The following is a 12,500-nucleotide window of genomic DNA, read 5'->3' on the forward strand; positions in this document are numbered from 1 at the left end:
GGTGCAAACTGGCACTGGATACATGCACACACACGACACATGCTGACATGTTGCACTGACACATGACACATGCTGACATGTTGCACTGACACACGACACATGATGACATGTTGCACTGACACGTGACACATGCTGACATGTTGCACTGACACGTGACACATGCTGACATGTTGCACTGACACACGACACATGCTGACATGTTGCACTGACACGTGACACATGCTGACATGTAGCACTGACACACGACACATGCTGACATGTTGCACTGACACGTGACACATACTGACATGTAGCACTGACACACGACACATGCTGACATGTTGCACTGACACACGACACATGCTGACATGTTGCACTGACACACGACACATACTGACATGTTGCACTGACACGTGACACATGCTGACATGTTGCACTGACACACGACACATGCTGACATGTTGCACTGACACACGACACATGCTGACATGTTGCACTGACACGTGACACATGCTGACATGTAGCACTGACACACGACACATGCTGACATGTTGCACTGACACGTGACACATACTGACATGTAGCACTGACACACGACACATGCTGACATGTTGCACTGACACGTGACACATACTGACATGTTGCACTGACACACGACACATGCTGACATGTTGCACTGACACGTGACACATACTGACATGTTGCACTGACACACGACACATGCTGACATGTTGCACTGACACACGACACATGATGACATGTTGCACTGACACATGACACATGATGACATGTTGCACTGACACACGACACATACTGACATGTTGCACTGACACATGACACATGCTGACATGTTGCACTGACACACGACACATGATGACATGTTGCACTGACACACGACACATACTGACATGTTGCACTGACACGTGACACATGCTGACATGTTGCACTGACACACGACACATACTGACATGTTGCACTGACACACGACACATACTGACATGTTGCACTGACACACGACACATACTGACATGTTGCACTGACACACGACACATGCTGACATGTTGCACTGACACACGACACATACTGACATGTTGCACTGACACACTACACATACTGACATGTTGCACTGACACACGACACATACTGACATGTTGCACTGACACACGACACATGCTGACATGTTGCACTGACACACGACACATGCTGACATGTTGCACTGACACGTGACACATACTGACATGTTGCACTGACACATGACACATGCTGACATGTTGCACTGACACGTGACACATGCTGACATGTTGCACTGACACACGACACATGCTGACATGTTGCACTGACACGTGACACATACTGACATGTTGCACTGACACGTGACACATGCTGACATGTTGCACTGACACGTGACACATGCTGACATGTTGCACTGACACATGACACATACTTATTTATTGTACTCACCTGATTCATAATAACAGGTGATACATACTAACACGTGAAACATACTGAGAAGTGATATCAAATGAGGCGAGACATACTGAAATGTTTTACTAGCAGGTGAAGCAAACTGACAGGTAATACATATTGTCAAATGATACGTAATGACATGTGATGCTAACACATGATGCACACTGTCAGGTCATGCATACAATCATCGTGACATATACCAAGACGTAATACATAATATCCTGTGATACATACTGACACGCGATACAAACTAACATTTGACAAGTTGACATGGGATACATTTTGACATGTGATACATACTAACAGCTAATACATATTAATTAACGTGACACATTCTGACCTGATAAACAAGAAGTGATACATAATACCATGTAATACATTATCACACATGATACATACTGGCATATTATTCATACTAACACATGATACACACTGAAACACAAAATATATATTCCTGGGCCGATATATTATTTAAATACACAATAAAATCAGAAAAGCATCAGGTATCTAATTAGACATTATTGCTCTTGGTTGAACTGAATTGGCGCCTTGAGTCCCTCCCCAGGACCCACGCACAACCCTCCTGACCACGATGAGCTACACGCATAACAACCTGAAGTAACTCAAGGTAAGATACGTAGCCCCAGACCCCAGGACATAACTGGCAGCAGACCCCAGGATATAACAGGCAGCAGACCCCAGGATATAACTGGCAGCAGACCCCAGGATATAACAGGCAGCAGACCCCAGGATATAACAGGCAGCAGACCCCAGGATATAACAGGCAGCAGACCCCAGTATATAACTGGAAGCAGACCCCAGGATATAACAGGCAGCAGGCCCCAGGATATAACAGGCAGCAGACCCCAGGATATAACAGGCAACAGACCCCAGGACATAACAGGCAGCAGACCCCAGGATATAACAGGCAGCAGACCCCAGGATATAACAGGCAGCAGACCCCAGGATATAACTGGCAGCAGACCCCAGGATATAACAGGCAGCAGACCCCAGGATATAACAGGCAGCAGACCCCAGGATATAACTGGCAGCAGACCCCAGGATATAACTGGCAGCAGACCCCAGGACATAACAGGCAGCAGACCCCAGGACATAACAGGCAGCAGACCCCAGGACATAACAGGCAGCAGACCCCAGGACATAACAGGCAGCAGACCCCAGGACATAACAGGCAGCAGACCCCAGGACATAACAGGCAGCAGACCCCAGGACATAACAGGCAGCAGACCCCAGGACATAACAGGCAGCAGACCCCAGGACATAACAGGCAGCAGACCCCAGGACATAACAGGCAAGAGACCCCAGGACATAACAGGCAGCTGACCCCAGGACATAACAGGCAGCAGACCCCAGGACATAACAGGCAGCAGACCCCAGGACATAACAGGCAGCTGACCCCAGGACATAACAGGCAGCAGACCCCAGGATATAACAGGCAGCAGACCCCAGGACATAACAGGCAGCAGACCCCAGGACATACCTGGCAGCAGACCCCAGGACATAACAGGCAGCAGACCCCAGGACATAACTGGCAGCAGACCCCAGGACATAACTGGCAGCAGACCCCAGGACATAACAGGCCCCAGACCCCAGGATATAACAGGCAGCAGACCCCAGGACATAACAGGCAGCAGACCCCAGGACATAACAGGCAGCAGACCCCAGGATATAACAGGCAGCAGACCCCAGGACATAACAGGCAGCAGACCCCAGGATATAACAGGCAGCAGACCCCAGGACATAACAGGCAGCAGACCCCAGGACATAACAGGCCCCAGACCCCAGGATATAACAGGCAGCAGACCCCAGGACATAACAGGCAACAGACCCCAGGACATAACAGGCAGCAGACCCCAGGACATAACAGGCAGCAGACCCCAGGACATAACTGGCAGCAGACCCCAGGACATAACAGGCAACAGACCCCAGGATATAACAGGCAGCAGACCCCAGGACATAACAGGCAGCAGACCCCAGGACATAACTGGCAGCAGACCCCAGGACATAACAGGCAGCAGACCCCAGGATATAACAGGCAGCAGACCCCAGGACATAACAGGCAGCAGACCCCAGGACATAACTGGCAGCAGACCCCAGGACATAACAGGCAACAGACCCCAGGACATAACAGGCAACAGACTCCAGGACATAACTGGCAGCAGACCCCAGGACATAACTGGCAGCAGACCCCAGGACATAACAGGCAACAGACCCCAGGACATAACAGGCAACAGACCCCAGGACATAACTGGCAGCAGACCCCAGGACATAACAGGCAGCAGACTCCAGGACATAACAGGCAACAGACCCCAGGACATAACAGGCAGCAGACCCCAGGACATAACTGGCAGCAGACCCCAGGACATAACTGGCAGCAGACCCCAGGACATAACAGGCAACAGACCTCGGGACATAACAGGCAACAGACCCCAGGACATAACAGGCAGCAGACCCCAGGACATAACTGGCAGCAGACCTCAGGACATAACAGGCAACAGACCCCAGGACATAACAGGCAACAGACCCCAGGACATAACTGGCAGCAGACCGCAGGACATAACAGGCAGCAGACCCCAGGACATAACAGGCAAGAGACCCCAGGACATAACAGGCAGCAGACCCCAGGACATAACTGGCAGCAGACCCCAGGACATAACAGGCAGCAGACCCCAGGACATAACTGGCAGCAGACCCCAGGACATAACAGGCAGCAGACCCCAGGACATAACAGGCAAGAGACCCCAGGACATAACAGGCAGCACACCCCAGGACATAACTGGCAGCAGACCCCAGGACATAACAGGCAGCAGACCCCAGGACATAACAGGCAACAGACCCCAGGACATAACAGGCAGCAGACCCCAGGACATAACTGGCAGCAGACCCCAGGACATAACTGGCAGCAGACCCCAGGACATAACAGGCAACAGACCCCAGGACATAACAGGCAACAGACCCCAGGACATAACAGGCAGCAGACCCCAGGACATAACTGGCAGCAGACCCCAGGACATAACAGGCAACAGATCCCAGGACATAACAGGCAACAGACCCCAGGACATAACTGGCAGCAGACCCCAGGACATAACAGGCAGCAGACCCCAGGACATAACAGGCAACAGACCCCAGGACATAACAGGCAGCAGACCCCAGGACATAACAGGCAACAGACCCCAGGACATAACAGGCAACAGACCCCAGGACATAACTGGCAGCAGACCCCAGGACATAAGAGGCAGCAGACCCCAGGACATAACAGGCAGCAGACCCCAGGACATAACTGGCAGCAGACCCCAGGATATAATTGGCAGCAGACCCCAGGACATAACTGACAGCAGACCCCAGGACATAACTGGCAGCAGACCCCAGGACATAACAGGCAGCAGACCCCAGGACATAACTGGCAGCAGACCCCAGGACATAAGAGGCAGCAGACCCTTCAGACAATGTTGTCGCCAGTGGAGACGCTTAATTAAAACGGGAAGCTGTTCGTTTACCCAAGTTGTGTCGTGGGAGAACGGCTCCGTGCCAACGAGATGACCTTACTCGGCTCACGTGGAACCAGGCAGAGAAATTGAGAGAGGGAGAGAGGGAGGGAGGGAGGGAGGGAGGGAGAGAGAGAGAGAGAGGGAGAGAGGGAGAGAGAGAGAGAGAGAGAGAGAGAGAGAGAGAGAGAGAGAGAGAGAGAGAGAGAGAGAGAGAGAGAGAGAGAGAGAGAGAGAGAGAGAGAGAGAGAGAGAGAGAGAGAGAGAGAGAGAGAGAGAGAGAGAGAGAGAGAAGGGGGGGGGGGTGGAGGGAGGGAGGGAGAGTGAAGTGAAATGGACAGAAAAGACGGTAAAGTAGTAAAAGGAAAGAGGGGAGAGGAAGAAAGATATAGAATGAAAGAGTTACAAAGAAGGGGATGAGGTGGGAGTGGTATGACAACTAATCAGGTACAGAAGAGAAGAATAACGTAAAGAGGAAAAAGAGAATCTAGAGGATTAGGGAAAAAATAATATCGTGCCATTTTTCGGCGTTCTCGTTTTGCCTCTTGACCCTTATCTTGCCTCTCTAACTTTTATTTAAACTTTGCCTTTGACCCTTACTTGACCATTGCGTTTGTCAATCATTTCTTTCCTTTACCTCTTGACAGTCAGCTGGGCAGCTCTGAAACGTGATTTAAGGAAAAAACTTTATGCTCCTAATCCCAATTTTTCTCTCCAGCTCTTTTCACTAGGGAAATCAGAAATGCATTTCAGATTGTCAGAAATCAGTCTGATTCGCTTTTGGACATTTTAGGTATTTTTACCCTTCCGAGAGTGGGAGGTAAGGAGAGTAAACACAATCATCGGTGTTCATCAGAGGTTAGATGGTCGTGATACGAGAGGGAGCAGGAGGAGTGAAAGGGTAGAGGGAGGGCAGGGGAGGGGAGAGTTGAGGTAAGGGAGGATGATGGGGAGGGGGGTGGTAGGGTAGACAAGCTGGGGGAGGGAGGAGGGCTTTACAAGACACGAGAAACCTTAATGATAATATAATTAACCTCGCCCCTGAAATACTGGAGGACAGTCCTAAACGAGAGGAACATTTCCCCAGCGAGTGGTTTGGTTTTAAATGTAATTTTGATTTTACTCAAAAGTGCTCGTCCAAAATATTTATATGCACCATGTTAATCATTCATAATATCTGGCTCGAATATTTTTACAGCCACAGTTATAATACACACGCATATCAGTTAACATGTAGGCTAGTAAAAAAACTTCTCTACTAATGAAATTGCTTCCACAGTTAAAAACAATACTCTGCTATAATTAAAATTATTTGATATAATATTTGTAATAAGATTAATACCAGAGGTAATACCGAGTCGGACAATGTTAACACTATCGCATTAATTTCTTTTGTGGTTGAAGATAATTCTAGAGGGTGCTGCTGCTGCTGATGTTCTTTAACGACGGTATTTTCTCTATTAGAAGTGAGTGACTGTCACATCGTCACATTTGTCTGAGTTGGTGCTTCCTTCACTCGACCTGTCAGCACAACGGCAAATACCCTCCGACATGTAAACATCCCACGCCAGTGATAGCCCCTAACTCTGGCCAGTTGTACTCCTTCCACGTGGAGTACAGCCTGGCACTTACACTGAACGTTTCGTGGTCTACAAGTGTTCCTCCACTGATAGTGTGACCATAGTGGAACACTCTACAAGGATCCGATACACCAGAACCCATTGGTTAATCCCCCAGGAGTCTTAGGGTAAGCGCTACCAAGAGAAATGGCTAAGACATTACGACTATATAGCACTTGGAAGGGATTTGAAGACAGGGCTGTAGGATAGGACGAATGGAAGGAATGGTGTCCAACCACTTGGACGGTCGGGGATTGAACGCAGATCTGCAAGAAGCGAAAGCGTCGCTCCACCATCCAGTTCCAGTAGCTGGATATCAGGATTCCGATGTACAGCCAAAATTCTATTGGAGATAACTAAGAATATTATCTATATCTTTTAATAAGAATGTTTGTCTGTTTGTCCGAGGTTGAAGGTCACACGCGTGGGGCTAGGTCTCAGCCTGCTTTGCACATGGACTCTGCACCAAGCCCCGATTCATGGAATTTTAAATTCATCAAGAATGGTAACAAAAACGGCATCACTGGCCAGTAACAATATTTGGAGACGGAGCTTACAGATGTTACCCACAACATATTTAAAATAGAGGAGATATAACAACTTCATAAAGGATCAAATAAAGCAGAAACAAACAATTACAGACTGATGGAACTAGCTTCACATATTATACAAATCTTTGGAAGAATGCTAAAATCACAAATGGGAAAGATCAGAAAATACACGACAGCAGATCACAGAATCTACAAAGCCCTGGACATCAAGGGCTTAGAACAGGGCACCCTTGCCTCTTACTACGATGACATTGCCTTAAGTGCCATCAAAGACAAACAAAACGCTGTTGAATATTCGCTCATTTCTTGAAAGCTTTCAAATGTAGCCATGGTGTTATTACGCGATAAATGCTTGCAAAAGATATTACTGGCAAATTAGGACGATGGATCTTTAATTTACAAACAAATACAGCCCAGTGTGTAATAATCAACAAAGTTAGATTCGCATCATCCGCCGTGAAAAGATCAGATACATGGGGAGTCCTCAAGGGTTCTGTGCTTGCTCCAGTACTTTTTCTCATCCTCGTAGCGGACATAGAGAACACAAACTACAGTACCGTATCATTTTTTGCAGAGGACAAGGATTTTTATGAGAGTAAACAAATAAAGAGAAAACAGCACACCTCCAAACTCATGTAAATCAAATCTTTCGATGGCCCACAGAAAAAATTATGATGTTTAAGAAAAATGGGTTCCAGCTCCTGCTCTATAACAACATGAAAAAAAGAAACCACACTCAAAACTAAGGAAAATCTCACTATAGAACAAAAACACAATTTAAAAGTTCTGGGAGTAATCATGTCCAAAGGCCGTCCACACACACACATTATATATATATATATATATATATATATATATATATATATATATATATATATATATATATATATATATATATGTCGTACCTAGTAGCCAGAATGCACTTCTCGGCCTACTATGCAAGGCCCGATTTGCCTAATAGGCCGAGTGATTTTCTATTTTTTCAGTAAAATGTTTCCAATTAGTTTATTTGAATCATTAATATTATATTATATTAAGGACATAAATAATTGATTTAGTTATGTTAGTTTAGGTTCGGTTAAGATAGATTAGGTTAGGTTAGGTAGGGTTGGTTAGGTTCGGTCATATATCTACGTTAGTTTTAACTCCAATAAAACACAGTTTACTTATTCATAGTGAAATGAAAAACTTTGTCATTACATAAAGAAAAAAATTAGAAAAATATATAAATTTAGGAAAACTTGGCTTATTAGGCATATCGCGTCTTGCATAGTAGGCCGAGTAGTGAGTTCTGGCTACTAGGTACAACATATATATATATATATATATATATATATATATATATATATATATATATATATATATATATATATATATATATATATATATATATATATATTATTAAATATGACCGAAAAAGTAAGATTAATAATTCTAACACGAATTTTATCAATCTTACGTACATTTCTTTTCACTGTTGGAGGTAATTCAAAAATCAATTCTCCAAAATTCATTTTTATTTCTAGTCTGACGCGACACGAGCGCGTTTCGTAAAACTTATAACATTTTCAAAGACTTTAGTTTACAAATACACAACTGAATAGAACTTACACATCTTCGATTTTTGTTTATATCTACATTTGAGTGAGGTGGATGGGGTGAGGTGGCATTAATAAGGTATTAATTTCATCAACACAAGACAGAACAAGAGGTGGCATTAATAGGGTATTAATTTCATCAACACAAGACAGAACACGAAACAATGGAGACGAATATCTGGCGAAAATGAACCTCATACTCTCTGACCAAACTAAGTTCCAAAGGGTAACGAAGGACACTACAGCCGAGTTGAAAGCAAAGGTCAACAAACTGATCGAAACTGTGAACGCCAAGAAATCCGGACTCCACCTGCCAAAGATCATTGGGGAATATAAACCTGGATATGCGTATGGAAATGTCAAGACACACAAGCCTGGAAACCCACTTCGGCCAATCATTAGCCAGATACCCACACCCACGTACAGACTGGCGAAGCGACTCAACGGCCTGCTGACTCCTTATGTTCCTTGCGCCTTCAGCCTGAAGTCTCCAAAGGAATTTGTTGACTTACTGCGGGGCACATGGGCCACCGGGATAAGAGCCTCGTTGGACGTAGAATCGCTGTTTACCAACGGACCTGTGGACGAGACAATCGGGATGATAGCCGACAGAGTGTATCGTGATCCAACCTGTACTCCTCTTGACATACCCGAAAATATTCTAAGGAAACTACTCAAAGCTTGTACTAAAGAGGCACCCTTCTTGAGCCCGGATGGGCACATGTATAAGCAAGTAGATGGGGTCGCCATGGGTTCTCCCCTAGGTGTCTTGTTTGCAAACTTCTACATGGGTACCATTGAGCAAAAAGTCTTAGTCGACATGAACATGAAACCGGCCATATACTGCAGGTATGTTGACGACATTTTTACACAGGTACCTGATGTCAGACATCTGCAGGAGCTGAAGGAGGCATTTGAGCAGAGTTCCGTGCTGCGTTTCACTTACGAGATGGAAAAGGATGGGAAGCTGCCCTTTCTAGATGTAACAGTCATGGAAAAGAGCGGAGGTTTCCACACTGCAGTCTACACTAAGGAAACGAGCATAGGAATGTGCCTAAATGCCAACAGCGACTGCCCAGACAGGTACAAGAGGAGTGTTGTTAACGCATATGTCGACCGTGCTCTCAGCCACAGCTCAGAATGGAAGCAAGTCGACGAAGAACTCTGTAGGGTAAGGCAGGTCCTAGTCAACAACGGCTTCTCCAATGGTTTCGTCGAAGACATCATAAGAAGGAAAGTGAAACGCCATGCAACCTCTAAAGAGACAACTAACACAACACCTATACCCCCTATTAGACTATTTTACAGGAACTTCTTTTCCACAACTCATAAAACAGAGGAAAGGGTCCTGAAAGATATTGTTAATAGAAACGTTATCCCTACAGACAAAAATCAGAGGATACAACTGACGATTTACTATAAAACCAGAAAAACGGCCAGCCTACTCATGAGAAACTCTCCAGACACAAAGCAGAACGCTTTAAAAGAGACCAACGTCGTCTATGCCTTCAAATACCCACTTGGGGACTGTAAGCTCAAAAAAAAAAACAGTATATAGGCAAGACAACAACATCTCTTTCTAGGCGTTTAACGATGCATAAACAACAGGGCTCCATTAAGGGACATATAATCTCTTCCCACAACCAAACCATCGCCAGAGAAATCCTAGTAAACAACACAGAAATCATCGATAGATACAGCGACAGCAGGCGGCTTGACGTTTGCGAGGCACTACACATTAAGAAGTCAACACCAGCAATCAACAGCCAATTAATGCACAACTATATTCTACCCACCTCAAGACTCCGCTCCAATATAGAAGCATCAAGAAATATGGACGAATAGGCTTTCTACAATCACTTCCATTTCAATACCCATTGTTTCGTGTTCTGTCTTGTGTTGATGAAATTAATACCCTATTAATGCCACCTCTTGTTCTGTCTTGTGTTGATGAAATTAATACCTTATTAATGCCACCTCACCCCATCCACCTCACTCAAATGTAGATATAAACAAAAATCGAAGATGTGTAAGTTCTGTTCAGTTGTGTATTTGTAAACTAAAGTCTTTGAAATTGTAATAAGTATTACGAAACGCGCTCGTGTCGCGTCAGACTAGAAATAAAAATGAATTTTGGAGAATTGATTTTTGAATTACCTCCAACAGTGAAAAGAAATGTACGAAAGATTGAGAAAATTCGTGTTAGAATTATTAATCTTACTTTTTCGGTCATATTTAATAATATATGTCTACAGGAAAGACTGCTACCAAAATATACCCCTCACTTGCTCTAGTGCTCTTGGGAGGTGGTAGTCTTTGGAGTATATAAATACTCCGAAATTACCATCTCTTTTAAGGGTCTGAGCAGGTGGTGGAGTGGGTTAAGGCGTACCTGTTATGCCAGTTGCTGGAAGGCTTCTGTGCTGGCTAGGGTTCGAGTCTCCTGGTGGGAAAGTGTTCTAAAGTTGTATACTTCACTCTCGTGTTTAGGAGAGTTGTGCCTCAAATATATATATATATATATATATATATATATATATATATATATATATATATATATATATATATATATTATATATATATATATATATATATATATATATATATATATATATATATATATATATATATATATATTGGTGTATACTGGCAGCATGTTTTCTTTCAAACATGTTTCATTGAATATGACCGCATATTCTGTGTTTATTATTTTTTGGTTTAGGGCTTCTATCCCTCTAACTATTTTCTTAGCATCAGGGCTTAATTGAAATAGGAGTTCTCCAAAACTCATTTTCGTACTTTTGAGGTGAAGAAAAGAAATGATTTACTATAGGGTGTATTACACTTATTTATATAATTTGCACAACGTTTCGAACCTCCATGGTTCATTCTCAAGTGAACAGATCTTACAATACTAGTTGATTTTATACCCGCACTGGGTCTGGTGATATTACAATAAAGGTGAAAACAAGGGGGGATACATAAGGGATAAATGTGAGGTGAAACATAGAGGCTGCAGAAGGCTTATTGGCCCATATGAGGCAGCTCCTATCTAAACACAAAGATTAATCCAGTGTAATTGGCCTATTATGTTGGACAATGTCTTCTGTGTTGGCATCGATATGTTCTTGTCTTGTCCTTACTCTCATGGTGGGTAGAGTAAATAGTTCCGTGATTTGGGTGTTCATGGTAGGTCGCTCTATTCTTATGTGAATTGCCTCAAGAATTTGTAATCTTCTTGCAAGAAGATTCCAAGAAGATTTATATATATATATATATATATATATATATATATATATATATATATATATATATATATCCAGCAGGTATATTAAGAACTTTCCACTGCTGATAATTCATTCATATAAAATTGTATTTTTCGACACAAAGACCAAATCTATTTACTATCATTTCCAATGAACAAATCAACATTGTTTGAAATTTCAAGTAACTTCTCTTGTATACGAATTACTCTCACTAGTCCACTTCAAACAAATGGAGTATTTTTCTCCACATTGATAAATTCATATATCAGTTAAATCTGACGGTCAATGTCCATAGAGTTTCGTTAAATTGTATGATTTTTACCACCATTTCATAATTCTAATTGATTACCACTTTATAAGCTATAACTGAAATTCACCTAATTTTGTAGTGTAATCTAGCACATCAAAGCACTAATATTGTGCTCATTAACACTGAAGATATCTACAATTACCGTTCATTTAGTGCAATTCAATTCACCTTTCTTACTGTTCAATAGCTCGCTGTGACATCAGC

The 12,500-nt window shown here is 43.6% G+C and overlaps 1 protein-coding gene across 1 annotated transcript in view; it reads right to left on the bottom strand.

Annotated features, from left to right (window-relative positions):
* The window catches only part of LOC123753245 (putative neural-cadherin 2), a 95,741-nt gene that overhangs the window by 49,984 nt on the left and 33,257 nt on the right, over window positions 1-12,500 (bottom strand). The gene's annotated exons all lie outside the window — the stretch shown is intronic.

The sequence above is a fragment of the Procambarus clarkii genome, chromosome 31 (assembly GCF_040958095.1).
Source record: "Procambarus clarkii isolate CNS0578487 chromosome 31, FALCON_Pclarkii_2.0, whole genome shotgun sequence".
NCBI lineage: Eukaryota > Metazoa > Arthropoda > Malacostraca > Decapoda > Cambaridae > Procambarus > Procambarus clarkii.